This window comes from Nesoenas mayeri (assembly GCF_963082525.1).
Source record: "Nesoenas mayeri genome assembly, chromosome: 4".
Taxonomy (NCBI): Eukaryota; Metazoa; Chordata; class Aves; order Columbiformes; family Columbidae; genus Nesoenas; species Nesoenas mayeri.
The window spans coordinates 73,864,038-73,883,324 of record NC_137540.1 but is presented as its reverse complement, the minus strand read 5'-3'; the positions used below and the strand labels follow the sequence as shown (position 1 = coordinate 73,883,324).

At 38.7% G+C, this 19,287-nt stretch overlaps 1 protein-coding gene across 1 annotated transcript in view; it reads left to right on the top strand.

The window, feature by feature from the left end:
• Positions 1-2,885: 2,885 nt before the first annotated feature.
• Positions 2,886-19,287, top strand: part of CTNNA2 (catenin alpha 2) — a gene marked incomplete at both ends in the record, with an annotated part of 482,028 nt that continues 465,626 nt past the window's right edge. Inside the window, one exon of the mRNA XM_080343717.1 lies at positions 2,886-2,904. The remainder of the gene's footprint in view (positions 2,905-19,287) is intronic.

Genomic DNA, 19,287 nt, shown 5'->3' with positions numbered 1-19,287 from the left:
CTTCTGTAACTTAGTATTCCCTCCCCTTTCTATTTGAAAAAAACACAAGTGGACTAAAATACTTTACATTTGTCACTGTTTGTGAGTTTAAATATTACCTCTCCGGTGCTGCTCTTCCGTTTATATGTTGCATTTCCCTATTAACCCTTGATCTGCAGCACTGCATTTGGATTTTGCATTTTGCAGGGCTCTTTCTGTCCACAAGAGTTCATCATTCTGTCAGCTACTGTGGGTTTCTGGATTATTGTGGCTTTATAACTTTGTACGTGGCCTTTTTTTTTTAAAGAATATTTTGTTTCAAGCATAGCTTGAATATACTAAACACTCCTGATTGCTTTTTGTAACTGATTTATCTGTTATATAGCATTCTGTCAATCTATAACTTGCACAAATTTTGTCACTACTGAACGTGTGTGCTTACAAATAATTAGTGTTTTGTGACAGTAGTTCCACCTTTGGGGAACTCCATGTTAATCTGAGTTATGTTGTGATGTGTTCTTCTCAAACTGGTTTTTTTTCCCTTTCTGAGATGTCACTTAACCCATTCCCAACCTATTTGGTGCCACTTTGTCAGGCTGTCATAGGACACCACACCAAGTTCTATGCAAGTTTATACATGTATACAGATATTTTTACTGATTTGAATTATCAATTGTATCAAAGAATAAAACCAGATTAATTTAAGATCTATTTCAATTAATTTTACTTCCTATTTTTTGTAATATGGCACTGACCAGTAGAACCTCATTTATATTTTTGAAATGACTATTTTTCTACCACTTCAACCTTCCTATAGCCACACACACTCCACCAGCTCTTTTAAACTATGCTGCTGATCAAAAATGTTTATTGCCAAATAATATTGTTTCTAACATCATACTTGCAATGGACTGAAGAAGTAATTCATCATTCTCATGAGGGACCAGCAAATGGTCTCACTTATTTACTAATTAATTTTTGAATGCATCTGCTGGTTTGCACTGTCAATGTGGATCAGAGCCCCTGTTCAGTAGCACAACTTGGAGAGGTTTAAGAATTATTTGGTCCTTACAAATCCCCCCCCTTTTTTTCCTGTTGCTTATAAATATCTTCATCCTCACCTATCAATTTTTTACACTTGCACTGATTCAAAACCTCTATAATTTGTTATCCCTTAACACTTATTTTTTTTTTTTCTCATTATATATGGCTTTTTCCTTCTAATAATACTATTTATTGAAATCTGCTTGGTTGTCAAATTGTAGTAGTTATGACAATGCCTGCCAGATGTTGCAAGTTGTCTGAACATGAGTATGAGATTCTTCTGTTTATTTTTTCTGTATATAATGACATAGCTATACAATTAATTACATTTCAAACGTTTTGCTTTTAATATGACATGTTTCAAAGCTTGGCTGAAGAAAGCTAAACTCTTCCTTTATTTTCTCCATACTACTTTCATAGGCAGTACAACGTATAGGACATACTTTGCTTTTAGACATAATACTAAATGGTATTGGAAATATGAAGGGAAAGTATACTGAAATAATACAATATGTACTTGGGAATGGGAAGGGTAGACGTACAGAAATACAGAATAACAGCATTAACCTGGTAGTAATTACAGCGACATGCTCAGGTCATAAATTAATTGGAGTTTTTGTGGCTCAGCTCTGTAGGAATCGTTCCTCTACAGCTAATTTGAGGTAGAGATGCAAGGAGAAGATGTAAAAAGAGCAGAATTGAAAGAAGGTGAAAGGAAAGCTGGATTTTGGAGGCGAGCTAAGAGCTGCTTCTTGCCTAAAATAAACTTGTTTGCTTTATATCAATATAACGTTTCTTAGGATCAGCTTTCCTGAGGAATTAGATAAAGACTGAAGCGGATACGTTGAGCAGGGAGAACTTTCCCAAGTGTGGGGGCTTGGACCAGATCAACTTTGAAGATCCTTTCCAACCCATATTATTCTGATTCTCGGATGGTGTGGGAAGCACAAGTGGCTGAGAAGCTCTGGTTCCTCTGTAGATCCCATTCTGGATGGGTAAGATCCTCCAGCTGTATCTACACCACCGTGAACCCGACTGTGATCAAGCTGCTTCTAAGTCTATCACGCCTTGAACGCTGTTGGAAAAATAATTGTGTTCATATTTTAATGTGAAAGAGGAAAAAGTGATAAGACTTCCATAGCTAATAAGTTGAGGACGTGACAATAAAGATCAGAAACCAGGTTTTGGCCCATTGAAAGAAGTGGTTAATAATTAAGTTATTCTTGTATTCCAGCTTCTTACTGTTTTATGGGAATTAATATTAATACATCTAAGTATAGAGTCATAATGCTATTGTATTGAGTCTTCAGCACTCTGGGTGTAAATGAACTTGGGGTCAGGTTTCTGTCTACATTTCAGTTTTCTAGATGGTTTCTTCAACATCCTACATGAGCCATTGTGAGAGTACTAGAAAATCTGATTCCAAGCAATGGTTGTGTACAAGAAAGTTTACAAACAGTAAGACATGAACTTGTTGTGAGCATCATTTGCCATTATAGCAGGTTGAAAAAACAGGAATGGAAAATTGTTACTTTAGGAATAGTGTTTTATTTTTGGTTGGAACAAGGTGTTGAAGTTTAACATTTCCAGCAAAATGAAAGTTATTTCCCCAGGTAGGAATATCGCCACCCTCACCAAACCCTGCTATACAGTTTTTGTTTCAAATTTCATCTCTTTTGGACTATTTTTTTGGCTAGCTGCACTTTCTGGTCACATCACCCCTTGCATCAGTATTCTAGGACTGAGAACAGAGAAACAAATTTGAACATTGCTGCAGAGACTGCCCAAGTCTTCAGGCTCCTTAAGTAATGAGAATTATTCAGTGAAGTGAAACCGAATCCTTTAACAGCCAGAACATCTCACAGGGTTTGAATTTGAGAGGTAAAAAAGCAGTAGATTTTGCAGTTACCCTAAAGAACCTCTGTATTTCAAAGCTATTTTTATAGATATTCCAACCTGTTATCCCCAGAGTTATAATAATTACGATGTGACATTTCTCCTGTGTACTTGGTCCTTTTCTTTGCAGTCATGTATTTTAAAAACAAGTCTCTGTTACATCATGCTTAAAGTAGACAAGAATATGAGAACAGAAGGCAACTTGGATACAAAACTTAAATTCTGAATAGATTTAATAAGCGGAAAGTGGAAGTGATTTTGGTCAGGTGAGGCTCTCAGGCGACTTCTGCAAATGGGACTTAAGCTTTTAAGTTACTTAAGGCTTTTTGTAAATGGATTAATCAGTTTGGCCTTTTCTACAACTAATCAACTTTAATTTTTAATGCTCCATTATTTACTAATAGCTACCCTTTTACGTTCCATTGAATCTGTCTTTATGGAAATTCTCTATTAAAGCCCAACCAGCACAGCAGGGACAGTTAAATCTCTCAGTTCACTAAGTTTTAATTATAAAAAAATGTATCAATTGGAACTATTTTATTCTTTATATTTTAAATGCATAAACTCTGCTCCTCTTGTGCAGCCCTGATAAAACTGTTTATCAGTTCTCTTAGTCTTTTTAGACATCAATAGAACGCCCAAAAGACCTTTTCCTAAAGATTTAACTTTCAAGTTAGATCATGGAGTAAAATACTACTCGTAATACCTGTTTTGTTTCTATTGCAGTATCATGCTGTTAGTAGCAATAGTTGTGTCCTTTCCAAAGGAAACACCTTAACAAATGTGAAGAAAACTTCTTGAAAAGTGGCGTAAAGATATTTACAGTTTTAATTAGCTCAAATATATTTGGGTTTTTAATTGCTCTACATTCCCTCTGGAAAAACATCTTGTCTTTTACTCCTTGGTCTATTAAGATGTCCTGTTTAGCGTCCTGCAACTTTTGAGTCAATTTAGAGATACTTGTAAATAATTAAATAGAGAACAATTAAGTTAATGAACATAGAGAATAGAGGTGATGTCCTCTGTCACTAAATATTGTCTTCCTTGAACATTCATTGGATGATCTCTCTTTCTGATATAAAATATGATCAGCTGTGATTAGTTACCCATGGTTAATCCTTCATATCTGAACCATTACAATTCCCCCACTGGAAGCAATATTACATTTGTAAGCATGATGGGGCGAATACATGGGGTGAAATTTCTCTATGGCCAGTGTTGTGTAATAGAACATCTGATTATTTGTTAGATAAAAGAAACATAATATATATTTCCTATTAAAATGATTAAATCTTGTGCTTAAACTCCTGGAAGGAAAAGCTGCAGTTGCTTTGATATAGACCACCATATTTATTGAGAAACTTTGAATATAGAGGCTAATTATTTCTTTTCCCCTGCATCTCTGTTAAAAATCATATGATGCAAATGATTATTTCAATTTTTACCCAAATAGAAAAGAAGCCATTTATAATTTTTAAGAATTACACCAGAATATTTCAGTAAAATTGATTATATCATCTGTGCTTGATTTTGATAGAGAATTTACCAAAACTCTTACTAAATGGTTATCCACTATCACTCATCAGCATTAACAGTCTTATTCAAAATAATTTAGCAGATTCAATCTGGGAGTAGAAGAATAGTTCTTCCATTTGTAAAATTCAGGAAAGGTGGTGAATTTTAATCCTCACAATTCAAATCCGCAGGTGAATCTTTACAATGAAGTTACACGATTGCAAAGAAACAACTACCGTTTGTCACCAGTTAGAAAGAAGCAATTGCCATTTATTATTGGCAAAGTGAGAGAGATTCATGTGTTTTTTTGTGAACTCATTTTGGGTTCTTACACAAATAGTCCTGAGTGCTTACTATAATCAAGTCGGAAATGCAAATGCAGAATTACAGCTGCTCAGTCTAATTTTAAACGGATCTGTTATCTGTGTAATCTACATTTCCAGTGCTTAGATACTGTGTGGAAATACTTCGAAGAAAAAGAAATGGTCAGGAAGTCCGTGAATGAAGGAGGATGAGGCTGTGGAGGGGTAGAATAGGAATAAATAGACTCGAACAACTATTCCAGTTCACTGGGAGCACTGGTTGGGGGCCACACCAGTGTGCAAAGCTGCCACTTGTACTGGGATGGGCCCTATCTTGCCCTATCGTCCATCACCTTGCCCCATCATCTTTCCCTAGAATTCAAGTCTATTTCATTCATCTGACATAACATTTTGGACTTTTGCTAAATATCATTTCTAGGTCATGTCTGATATCTAGCAAGAAGAGGGACGCTAAAAAAATATAGAAGGGAAAAACTGTTGTTACCTTATGATTTAATTTAACTTGCATGGCTTAGGGAGAATTCAGTGTCCAGCTAAGAGAGCTGGAATACTGGATGCTTTAACCCGCTCCAAAATGTGTTCAGGTGACTTGCAACCTTGGACAAAGTTTTTTCTTTTCTATTCAAATTCAAACCTTTATATTCAGGCTCAAGCCCAGGGAATGTTGGGTCCGTACAGGTCGGAATCATGGAACTATACAGGTGTTTTCTATATGGTGTGAACTGTGGGGTTGTCATGTGCAAGGACAGGAGTTGGACTCAATGATCCTTGTGGGTCCCTTCCAACTCAGGATATTCTATAATTCTATGACATTCCCATGAGTCTTGAGCAGAATTATCTTCTAATCACGCTCTGTTATTTTTTTTTAAAACCAGCATCAAACGTCATATAAATTTTATCATTCCCCTGCATTTTTTCCTCCTCTTCTAAATAACTTGAGTGCATTTCCAGAGCATTTACTACAGCAAATACTTTTTAACTCATCTTGTTCTAATTCTGCATTTAGAACCAGCAGTAATTTTGATTACAGATACAGCCTAAGAAACAGAAAACGTATGGAGTAACCATGTTAAATATTGACCTCCAGCTGTCAGAGTAAGAAACCCTCTTTTACTGTTAATTTTTATTATATTTAAGAAATTATGATTTCATTAATGTGACTAGAGACACTATCAGCTCGCTTTTTGCAGAGTCTTCTTGGAGGTATTCCATGGTCCCAGGTGACCTCAAACGCTGCAGCGTAACCTAATTTATATGACAGAGTAATATGGAAGCACACATTTAATGCAAACATAGCCAAAAAGCCTTCAGAATTAATGTCGTCAAGTAGTAGAGAAAGCTGTGTGATGATAGTAGCTATGGTGACTTTATTTTTAAGTAGAAACATCACTGATTTGTAGCCTTGATGTAAGCGTTTTGCTGGGTATCCATTCAGATACAACACATGAAAAGCAGAGTGGTTTGAATGCAAAAATAGGCTTGCAAACAAAATTAGGTTGCCAAAAATAAAGCTGCTTTTTTGAGGCTCCACGCTTCGTGTTCCTCTTGGTTTCAACAATTTTAGGGCCTGACGGGCACCGAAGTTGAAGCCATTAGCTCAGATCTTTCAGAACTGCAGATGGACAGACCCTTCCTAAGTTGACTGCAACCAAAGTGTGGAGTCAGCTTAACTTTCTTTTAATTGTTTTATGGCTTTTGATTTCACGAGAATGATGTTGAGATGCACTGAGTTTAATATTGGTGGGTGGTTGACCATCAACCAAAAGAAACGGAAAGAAAATATATAGCACAAGAAGAGCTTCCTGGCTTTTTTTTGCCATAAAAAGATCAGTCAGGATGAAGGGGAAACACTAGAGGTAACGATTGATTTATTTATTTAAAATAGTTTTCTGTAGTGATTTAAAAATGGGGATCTTTTATTTTTCCTCTTTCTGCACCATAAGATGGTCTGAGGTCCATTCTATTGCCACGATTTGTTGTACCCTAAGGATGCTGCAGCACTTGGGATGGCCAAAGCCTTTCCAGATCAACCCTTGGGTGCTAATCCACAGTAATTAAGCATTTATTGAAATAGAGTGTGAGTTTAAGTCTGTAATGATCAGATCATGGGTGGGTGAGAGCAATTAGTATTTAGTTACAAAAAAGCAACAACTTCAAAGAATGAACCAAAAGCCGCATTCCCCAACGAAATAAGATGATGTAGTTCGAACACTTCTTCAGGTGTGCTTGAAATTATTGGTCTGAATTTGGAATTTGAACCTGTATCGCCAAGATTTTGAGTGACTTTGGCCACTCAGCTCTTGGTGACACTGGTTGAGATGTTTGTCTTTCATTGCTGTTCTTCATTACGTTGTGATTTTCTTTCATTGGACTGAAACCAAGATCATGTGAGGAAAGAATTTTTAAATAATTCTTTTAAAAATGCATTTTTTAGTCATTTCCACCTAGTTTTAATGAGAAATGACTACTAAATGGTTAGAATTGAAGTCACCTCTTGGTTACAGGAAGACCTTGAACAGCTTCAAGCACTGAGCTCTTTAAATGAGAGGAAAGTATGTAAATACAATAAAAAATACTGTGATGTCAGTAGCTGAACTTCCCTTCTGCATTATAAAAAAAGAGCACCCATATTGACTCTCAGCTATGTTCACATAATACTCCTTTTGGGATAAATTGCCCTGAATCGAAAATATGCTTCTCTGATCTCAAGAAATGTGCAAAATATGAGAAAAACTTTGCAATGAACAAGTAGAAAGGTTTATTTTAGTGGGACCCTCTTCCAGCATTGCAGATGCATTTCTGGGTATTTTAGATAAGGTATTTGAGTATTTAGATGGTGTGAGATTAAACCCTTGGTCCTTTAACAGTAATTAAAGAATTTCCACTTCAATAGTTCGTGTCTTTTTTTTTTTTTAAGTAGCAATGTGTCCAGTACATCAGCTCTTCTTTGCCTCCGATTTCTCCTCTGCTGCAAATATTTGATAAATAACGCTCAAACTTTTATTTTAATGAGCTATTTTTTGTTCCTATTTTGAACTCTATTGAAGTGAGAAACTCATTGTGTCACACTGAGCCACAACAAAACACTACAGATGGCCTTGGTTACCTAAATGTGAGCTTGTAGGACATTATTGCAGACACTTGATGGTGTCAAGCTTGCTCTTCATTCAGGTCACTGGTCTTGTGTAGGTCCTGGGTTGTATCTGTACAATATTCTGGGTTATAGCAGCTCAAGTTGAGGAGTTTCATTGTATTTCAAGGGCACAAATGTGCTGGGATGTGGTGGCAGTTGTTTTCTCCTAGAATGAACAGTTTTCAAACATACCAAGAAATTGTGTTTTAATTTTAAGAATTTAATTAAAGACAAACCTACGGATTCAGATCCCTTCATATGAAGGGCTGCAGATCTACGTTGCGGAACTCAGACCTGTTCTTATGGTTCTAATTGCAACTTCTGTTCCAATCTATTTTTCCTTCCTAATGTTCATGCAGAACCATCCATCACACTGACCCTCAGTGAGGTGTTTCCTATCCTTATCCATTTCATATTGCTCCCTTCATATTTATTAACTATTAAAAAAACCCCTCTCAAACGGTGATAATGTAGGAGGAAGAGTGTCTTGGAAGAAACCACAACTCTTGATTAGTCTTTATTTAACATGCCTTGCCACAGTAATTATGACACTTGGTGAGAATACCGACATTTCCGAGATCCGTTGGGTAAATGGAAATAGGGAGAGTTATGAATGTTGCCTTAAAATTACGAGTATTGTAGGTGTATGTAACTCATACACAGAGTATCCTGTGTAAAGAACTGAAATTCATTGTGGGCTACTGTTTCTAAATAGGGAGAGTACTATGGAAAATATTCAATGGGAAGATGCAGGATGTGCCAAGGATGATGATCAGAGTCAATATGTTTGAAAGGTTTTATTATTTGTCCTTCCAGGGACATTTTGGTGTCTGAAGAGCGACAATTGCATTTTCATTTTTGGTTTCCATTAAATAAAATTGATGATTTGGATGAAGTTGTGTAATATGTTAGATTTCTTCTGTTACCATAGGGAAACTACCATGTGCAGCTCTTGCACGTGTTTAATCACCACTCAAGTGACTATTGTTTGTCAGTCACATTTATCAAGGTCGTCTCATTTGAAAGTGCAAAACAAAACAAAAACCCACTGTGTTTTACATCTGTTAAAGAAAATATTTGTCTATTGTAAATCCTAAACTTCAGCCCAAACGTCAGTCTGAGAAGTGTCTGTCTAGAAAAGAAAATTATATGTTGCCAGTGCTTTTAAAGTTAAAAACATTGGAATGTGTTAAAATTGAGTTGTCGGAATACTGTGGAAAAGATGAAAAATAGACAAGCTTATTTTTTTTATTATAATACATTATGCTTCAGGTCTTTTCTGAATATCTTATGTGTTAACATCATGAACGGTTCCAATGCTGAACTATTTTATACTAAGTTATGCTCTTCAGCTGAAAGAAAATGATAGTTTTTAAGAGTTGTATTTGTCTTGTCATTGTAGTGAGGCCTCAGTAAAGTGTGATTGATTATTTGTCACGTTTTATTTCAAGGAAGCTGAATGTAAGGAGCTGCTTTTTTGCTTCACCCTTGCTCAGAGTTGCTACCGTCCAATATTTGCTGTCCTGTTGCTGTTTTTCTTTCTGCTTTTTTGGGGGAAGTCTTGTGATTTCATTAATGGTTATTTGAAAACCTGGAGAACCTGACAGAGGAATAAAGAGAAAGTAATTCTGTTTCCCATTTAGATAAGCACAGAAATATATGAATAAAAATCGAGCTGGCCTCGCTCTCCTCCCCACTGCACGAATCTCCTTTACGAACCTTTGGGAAATGGGCCATGTTATCTTCAGTTTTGTAAATCATTAACATTCTCTGAGTGGTTCTTTTAATCAAAAGCATTGGACACAGTCTCCCACAGCATTCTTATAGCTAAACTGAGAGAGTGTGGTCTGGATGATCGGATAGTGAGGTGACTGTGAACTGGCTGAAGGGAAGAAACCAGAGAGTTGTGGTCAATGGGCAGGGTCCAGTTGAGGCCTGAATCTAGTGCAGTGCCTCAGGGGGCAGTGCTGGGGCTGGTATTATTCAACATAATCATCAATGATTTGGATGAGGGAATAGAGTGACTGTCAGCAAGTTTGCTGATGACACCAAGCTGGGAGGAGTGGTGACACTGGAAGCTGTGCTGCCATCAGAGACCTGGACAGGCTGGAGAGTTGGGCGGGGAAAAATGTAATGAAATAGAACAAGGGCAAGTGTAGAGTCTTGAATCTGGGCAGCAACAACCCCAGGTTCCAGTGTAAGTTGGGGAATGACCTATTAGAGAACAGCATAGGGGAAAGGGAGCTGGGGGTCCTGGGGACAGCAGGATGACCATGAGCCAGCACTGGGCCCTTGTGGCCAGGAAGGCCAATGGTACCTGGGGTGGGTTAGAAGGGGGTGGTCAGTAGGTCAGAGATGTTCTCCTGCCCCTCTACTCTGCCCTGGTGAGACCACACCTGGAATATTGTGTCCAGTTGTGACCCCTCAGTTCCAGCAGGACAGGGAACCGCTAGAGAGAGTCCAGTGCAGCCACCAAGATGCTGAAGGGAGTGGAGCATCTCCCGTGTGAGGAAAGGCTGAGGGAGCTGGGGCTCTGGAGCTGGAGAAGAGGAGACTGAGGGGTGACCTCATTCATGGGGATCAATATGGAAAGGGTGAGTGTCAGGAGGATGGAGTCAGGTTCTTCTCAGAGACAACCAATGATGGGACAAGGGGTAATGGGTTCAAACTGGAACACAGGAGGTTGCACTTAAATTTGAAAAGAAACTTGTTCCCAGTGAGGGTGGCAGAGCCTGGCCCAGGCTGCCCAGGGAGGTTGTGGAATCTCCTTCTCTGCAGACATTCCAACCCGCCTGGACACCTTCCTGTGTAACCTCATCTGGGTGTTCCTGCTCCATGGGGGGATTGCACTGGATGAGCTTTGGAGTTCCCTTCCAATCCCTGACATTCTGTGATAATAATAGTTGTAATTATTAAAAGGCTTTTATTTTGAAGTTGGTTTTGGCTATATTTGTGGCATAAGAGAGTAGGATCTTTTTCCATTAGCCACCGGTGGGAAGCCATGCTATCACTATCACATCTGGACCTTCTCTACCTTAAGTGCCATGTGGTGGTACTTCTTGTATTAATTTAGTATGATTTGTTTAATATAAAAAAACAAGCCAGTACCACATTTATTTTGAAGCAAAGATTAAAAATTTGATTTTCTCTGCAATGACGACAATGAGCTGTTTATTACCACAAGCTGTGCATTCTATTTTCTTTTAGTCAGAAAGCAGTGATTTGTCGGAATTTTTGGAGTGGTTTTTAAGTGAATAATGATCTAAGAGCCTTCTTACTTGAGGCTTCTTAGAAATGCCGTTATTTATATGAGGAAAAAGTGCTCAAGTAGAGATTATTTATGCAGGGGAGAAAACTGGCTCTGGATTAATATAATTTTTCTTTCCCATCTTCTCTGAGTTAATTTGTTTTGTCTGTGCAGCGAGTGCCCGATATTCTTGCCATTTTGTTTTAGACACTTTAGGATCTCCTGATGTCATTTCCCTTCATAAAATGATCCGATTCAGACCTCAAGGCAAACGTGGTCACCTTATGGCTTCAAATAAAAGCGTTAGAGCCTTTTCTCTTGTGTTTTGAGCAGACCTGGCTTCATCATACATTTAAAAAGTAGAACAGACTTTTTTTTTTTCTTGATCTACTGGCATTGTTTGTTCTTAATTTTTGCTTTTTCTTTTTCCTCTTCAACAAGTGAGAAATGGATGAAAAGATTAATGGCACTTTTGCCCCACTCTTCTAATTTCTCTTTTGATTTAGTCCCCTCCTAAGATGCTCCAGCCCATGCCTGGAGCTTGAGCTCAGCCTAAAAACTGCGATGTGAATCCCCTCTGTTCATTCACCAGATTGGTTCAAAGTCAATCATTCCACCATTGGGAATGCACGGTATTAATAAATAGAGCATCGGAGCAGCTTTCCTAAAGCATTGTTAATTTTTGACAGCAAACATAAAAAGAATGCATAGAGAATTTTATATCAATAAAGATCTACCCAGAGCCAAGAATGACCTATTTTTGTATTCTTTTTTTTAAATACACCAGCAGGATCTGTCTGTAAACAGTTTCTAAGCAACAGCTGCTTGTCCTCTAGGAAAAATGTCACTTTTTATCCATGACTTTATAGGCCTTCTGCCCAAATCAGCGCCCTCGATTAGGAAAAGGTTGAAATGCTCTTGTCAGCACTGATGATTCTCCCTTTTTTCTTATTTTCTAGTAGCAACCACCTGCGGTTCCCTGAGGTTTGTTTGAAATTAAATCACCGTCTCCTTTATTGTTGGTTTCCCAGCTTTGCTGTCGCAGTCCAGCACTGTGAATTATTTCTCTGTGATTTTGCAAACAGTCTGTATTTCTAATTCCATTTAAATCCAAGATGTGACAAAAAAGAAACGGCTAAATAATATATATATATATATATATATTTTTTTTTTTTTTTTTTTTCAGTGATTGAATGGTTTGAACCAGTTTTAAGGCAAAACACGAATTTTCCTCACAGCAGGTCTCCTTTTTCATCAAGAGTTGTGTAGCATCTATCTCAAAGATGGGGATAATTCAGAGGTAGAGAAAACAAGTGCCCTTTGGGATGGGATTTTTATGACCTGGGAGCCTGTAGTTTAAGTGACCAGCACTGTTGAATAATTTGCATCGAGAGGTCAAGCAGTAACTACCACCTTTTCCATGGTAATATCATGGTAAATAGGAGAAAATAAGGGAAAAGAGAGAGAGCGCAACCTCAGTGGACATTTGAAGTTCTTGTGATCAATTTTAAACTGATATAATTTGAAAATAGCAATCATTTTCTTTTAACCAAAGATAAGATGAAGGATATAAAAATGATTTTCAGAGTGGTTTTGTTGTGGTTTAATATGAGTAACTTTTAAAAGAATGTCAACCTGGGGACTGTGGAGATCAAGTAATTGATTCAGGCTATTAGAACTACTAATAGTCTTAAATGTCAAGTTCTCTGTTCTGCAGCTGATCTACCATGTCTTGCCTTAGCTGAGACTGATTGTCACAGAATCCCAGACTGGATGGGGTTGAAGGGACCTCTGGAGATCATCCAGGCCAACCCACCTGCTAAAGCAGGTTCACCTACAGTAGATTGAACAGGGTCATGTCCAGGTGGTTTTAAATGTCTCCAGAGAAAGAGACTCCACAACCTCTCTGGGCAGCCTGGTCCAGGCTCTGGCACCTCACAAGAAAGAAGTTTCTCTTCATATTCAGATGGAACCTACTGTGTTTCAGTCTGTTCCCCCTTGCCCCTCATCCTGTCGTTGGGCACCACTGAAAGGATTCTGGTCCATCCTCTTGACATCCACCCTGGTGATATTGATCCCATTGATGAGATCCCCTCTCAGCTTCTCTTCTCCAGGCTGAACAGCCCCAGCTCTCTCAGTCTCTACTCATAAGAAATTAGCTCCAGACTCCTCCTCATCTTCATAGCTCTCACTGGTCTCCCTCCAGTAATTCTTTGTCCTTCTTAAACTGGGGAGCCCAGAACTAGACACAGTTCTCCAGATGTGGCCTCAGCTGGGCAGAGGAGAGGAGCAGGACCTGCTGGGTAGGGAAAGGTAGATCTTGTACAAAACAGGTTTTGCACCCAAGGATATCGGAATGGAATATCATAAATTCATTCAGTAAGAAGTACGGAAGAGTCAGCTGGGCCAATGGTAGGACCTACCAATGATAGGACAAGGGGCAATGGGTACAAACTGGAACACAAGAGGTTCCACTTAAATTTGAGAAGAAACTTCTTCCTGGTGAGGGTGGCAGAGCCTGGCCCAGGCTGCCCAGGGAGGTTGTGGAGTCTCCTTCTCTGCAGACATTCAAACCCACCTGGACACCTTCCTGTGTAACCTCATCTGGGTGTTCCTGCTCCATGGGGGGATTGCACTGGATGAGCTTTTGAGGTTCGTTCCAATCCCCGACATTCTGGGATTCTGTGATCTGTCTCCCATTATATTCCAAGTATGACTCGAAAACCCTCTCTCAAGAAAATATGGTGGAGGTTGCTTATAGAAAAAGCATGAATTTTAATGTACATCCAATTTGTGAGTTGTTTGTGCCAACTATGTCAGCCAGCCTGAGTGAACTTCCAGTTTGTTGAAGATTTAAGTGAAACAAGAGTAGCCTCATCAGTTACCACAGGTTGGTAGGAATGCGTGAGCATATTGATCATTTTACTTACTTATTTTTAATTCACTTTCTCTTATCTGCTACTTAATGGTATTTCAGTTTGAAAAATGATCGTAGTACTTTTACTAACAGCACCTGTAGAGAAAGGCTGTTGGAATCACTTTGATTTGAGTAAAAGTTATGATTGATAATATAGACTGTATCTCATGGACAGATTTATGGGAATCGTAGGATTTATTTCCACTTCAGAAGGGGTAAAATCATAGGTATTTGAGTTCTTTTGAGAAAAACGGGGATCTCTGTAGATGTTTCCTTCGTTAACACAAGGAGCTGTCTTGTTTCTTACAATATTGTTTGATTTGAAATTCAGAGCTTTCTGCTGAGAGCAGAATAGGGAGTTAGAAAGTAATTGAGGCATTTTCCTGGCTTGCATTGAGAAATAAAACTGAGTAGAAGGAATTCTGACTTATGAAAGAGAGCTTGGATGTGATTATGTGCGACTGGGAAACACAACGAGAAAGGCAGTTGAAAATACCTGTGTGCTTAAAAAGCTAACATTAAAGTAAAAGCAATGTTGAATAAGGAGACGTATGAAACATGAGCTTTTATAGAACTTTCTATGAAAAGGGCAATAAAACTGAGATTTGTGACATTCTTGCTTTTTAGGAGCTGCTAGGGTGGCTTCAGGTCAAATAACGTAAAATTAAACTGTAGTGAAAGACTGAGAGTGAATTCTGGTTTTGACTGTTTTCAGCATTGTCGCCTTCTCCATTACATTTTGGCAAAGAGAGGTGCATGGTTATAAAATCCAGACTAAAAGTAATTTTTGTGGCTTTATTTCTGTTCATTTCTTACGTAAATTAAATGGTCATCTTGGTCGATCACTATCGATAATCGGTTGATATTTCCCTCCAGATTTGGGCCCAACTTACCTGATAATTTTTCTTTCATGTTGTAATAATTTGTCGTTAATTTTATTTCTCTGTTATTCTGTGAGACGTGGATAGCATGTCTTTGTTACTACATATTCTACTCTATACCAAATATTCTTTTCTGTATAGGTAGAATTCTCCCATCTTTTGGAAGATCTCAGTTTATTTAAAAAACCCCTCTTTTTGTAAGCAAACTATTGTAGCTCTATTTCCTGCATACATTAACAAAATATTTGAAGACTGAAGGGAGTGAACATACAATGAGTCATCTTGTGTTGAGAATTGAACCTGATGCATTTGTGAATGAAATCCAGCTTTGGGAAGTGGAGCATATAGTTTGCTATTATTGTGTTGTGAAGGATTTATTTTGGTGTATTTTTGCTTTTAACAGATGTGCAACTTAGGGAAGTTTTAATTAGACTTGGAAAGCGCTGCTCATATATTTGTAAATCTGCTAATACTGGACTTAGTAGGACTTTACTCTGACTATAAATATGTGCCTAAGGTGTTATGAATAATTTTGGAGGTGCCTGTGTTGCCAATAGTTAAGGAATTAAACCCAAACACAAATACTAGGATGCCTAAAAATTTTGAAAATGGGATTTGAATCCCCAAAAGCCTGATGAAGCTCCTTCACAGAATTCCAGGATGTCAGGGGTTGGAAGGGACCTTGAAAGCTCATCCAGTCCAATCCCCCCGTCAGAGCAGGAACACCCAGATGAGGATACACAGGAAGGTGTCCAGGCAGGTTGGAATGTCTGCAGAGAAGGAGACTCCACAACCCCTCTGGACAGCCTGGGCCAGGCTCTTCCGCCCTCACTGGGAAGAAGTTTCATCTCAAATTTAAGTGGAACCTCTTGTGTTCTGGTTTGAACCCATTACCCCTTGTCCTGTTATTGGTTGTCACCGAGAAGAGCCTGGCTCCATCCTCCTGACACTCCCCCTTTCCATATTGATCCCCATGAATGAGTCACCCCTCAGTCTCCTCTTCTCCAGCTCCAGAGCCCCAGGTCCCTCAGCCTTTCCTCACACGGGAGATGCTCCACTCCCTTCAGCATCTTGGTGGCTGCGCTGGACTCTCTCCAGCAGTTCCCTGTCCTGCTGGAACTGAGGGGCCACAACTGGACACAATATTCCAGGTGTGGTCTCCCCAGGGTAGAGCAGAGGGGCAGGAGAACCTCTCTGGACCTACTGACCACCCCCCTCCTAATCCACCCCAGGTACCATTGACCTTCCTGGCCACAAGGGCCCAGTGCTGGCTCATGGTCATCCTGCTGTCCCCAGGACCCCCAGGTCCCTTTCCCCTATGCTGCTCTCTAATAGGTCATTCCCCAACTTACACTGGAACCTGGGGTGGTTCCTGCCCAGATTCAAGACTCTACACTTGCCCTTGTTCTATTTGATTAAATTTCTCCCTGCCCAACTCTCCATCCTGTCCAGGTCTCTGATGGCAGCACAGCTTCCAGTGTCAGCCACTCCTCCCAGCTTGGTGTCATCAGCAAACTTGCTGACTGTCACTCTATTCCCTCATCCAAGTCATTGATGAATATATCGAATAATACTGGTCCCAGTACTGACCCCTGAGGCACTGCACTAGATCCAGGCCTCCAACTGGACTCCATGTCATTGACCACGACTCTCTGGCTTTTTCCCTTCAACCAATTTGCAGCCCACCTCACTGTCCTTGGCTGCTGAGTAGCTTGTCGAAGTGTTAGGACATGTGTGAGATTTTAGCAGAAATTTCAGTTGACCTGGTGACGCCACAAAACAACAAATTCTGCAAAGTCCAAGTCTCTGTTATCCAATGATTTTTGCAGTTCTTTTTGATTAATATTAAACATGATTGTTACAGGCAAAGTTCATAACAAAATCTGGTATTCTTTCTATATTTGAAAACAAAGAGAATGTGTATGGGCTGATTCATCCCTCGTTATTCTGTCCTGATTTTTTATGGAGTTCTGGAGCCTCAGGGTAGTAACTGGACAATAGTTTTTAATTGCGGGCAGATGTTTTATTGTTCCAGAATTTTTCTCATTAATATTCTCTTCACTTCTGAAACATCCTGGTGCAGTTGGTTCCACAAATTCGAGTGAAGAAATAACACTATTTGCTACTTAGAAACCCAATGACTGAAGAATTCGAGGTGCTTTTCTTAGGTCTGGAGGTCTATTTCTTATAGGACATATTGTGAGTTCTATTCATATCCACGCTGGCTGTCTTTACATTGTTTTGATCGTGTTTCTTCTCTGTGATTTATATTGAAAATCAAAGTGTGTTTGTGCTGGTTTTCAGAGGCTTCCAACTCCAGGATCAGTTGCAAACTTCAAGCCAATTGTTTTACGTGTAAACTTAGGATTGCTTTACCCATGTTTTCCCCATATTTGGCACTGGTGGAAAATGCATCTTCATCTACCATCTTTGCCCCTGGCCACTGAGCTTGATAAGATCTGTAATTTGGTGTAGTGAGATTTATTTTGCAGTATTCTACTTCGATTATTCTTATTTTTTGTTCATTGGGAAATAGTCATTTCATTCTCCATCTCTATATTTTCAAGGGGTGGCAGGAATTCCCTCCATGGACTAGTGGTACTCTACAAATTACATTGGGAAGATGTGCTTTACCTTCCAGAAAGTTTAGAATCCAGTTAGATAAAACAAATTAACTAGTTTAATAAGCACTTGAGTTAAATTATTAAGGGCTGAATCTCTACGATGAGGTGGGAAAAGCTGATTGAAAATGAGGCAGAAGTTTTCTGTTTGAAGAGCTGTAGTCAAGGATCACAGAAGAGAAAGACTTGGTTTTGAATGAGAAAATATATATGTTTATATATATTTTGGTTCAAAGCCTGTAGGAGGTGGGAGAAAAAATCAAATTCACTATAGTAGTGTTTAATATCCAGAAGGAACTACATATACAGGGAGGCACGCTTAAAAGACAATTAAAAAGAACACTAAAACTTATTATTTTGGGGTTTTTTTTTTTGCTTAAGGAATTTCAAGGCAGTAAAGAAAACCAATAATATTCATTAAAACAGAAAATAAAGACAAGACAATGAGAAATCAAGACCAGTTATGAATCTCTTTGAAATCCTTTGGAAGCCAGTAGAGATAGGAGGTAGAGAAGGTGGGATGCAAGAGCATGAGGTCCAGCATGTAATAATGGAATAAATAAAATAAAAGAATGGAATAATTCCATAAAATAATTGCATTATTCTTTTTTTTAGATTGCCATGTATTCATTTTTTAATTGATTCCACACTTGCTCGCTGTGTCTCAGATCCATTGACCGGTTGAAGTGCGGGGTTTTGTGCCACAATGAGCATTGATTAGTTTCGTCTTTTATAATTCCTGGCTTGATGTTGTCTGAATTTTGCCAATTTTTATTAATGCTTAATGCATTATTTTGTTTGCAAAGGTGTATAAAGTGACAGTTTCACCTTGGTGTGTTTTTGATTTTGTTTTTGTCTATAAACCAATTCACTTTCTCTTCTAATCCTATATGAAAACTATTTGTACTCCATTGAGGTGCCCGTAGTAGTTTATTTACCCGGTGACCTGAAGTTTCATTGCCATTTTCAAGTTCATCTCGGTTCCTTTGTTCTCTTGATCTTCACAGAGATTATTTTTGCAGACACACTGATCAAAGATTCACTATCAAGACAGAGACTGTGCATGAAAAGTTCTGCCATGGAAAAATGAACCTGCCATTAGCTGAACTGCTTTTTTTGAAGAACTAGCACTTTGTTGTCACCTGGTTACTTTTTGCATTTCCTCCTGCCGGCAAAGACCAGTCATTTATTAATTAATCTCACTGTAATTTGCAGATTTTTATGCATTTATGCAAGAAGTTTCTTCATATTTTTACGGCATTGAGGTAGAAAATGCATTGTCTTCCAGTCGGTCTTCTGGTCTTCCTGTCTCCTGGTCTGTTGGTCAGTCGGTCTTCCTGTCTCCTGGTCTGTTGGTTGGTCGGTCTTTCGGTCAATCGGTCGGTCGGTCTTCCTGTCCATCGGTCTTCTGATTAATCGGTCGGTCGGTCTTCCTGTCCATCGGTCTTCCGGTCAATCGGTCGGTCTGTCTTCCTGTCCATCGGTCTTCCGGTCAATCGGTCGGTCTGTTCCCATCTGTATTGCTTTTCCAGATCCATTAGTGGTGAAATTAGTTTCCTTCTGAGCAGAGCACCACAAAACCAGTGAAAAACATGCTTTTAATTCTTTAAAATGGCCTTGCACAGGATCTTGTGCAATAAAGTTTGCATTTTTTATGGTTGAATTTCCAATTTTTTGGAGAATATTAACTTTGAAATGGCTACGTATGGAACTCGCTAGCGTAAAACCACA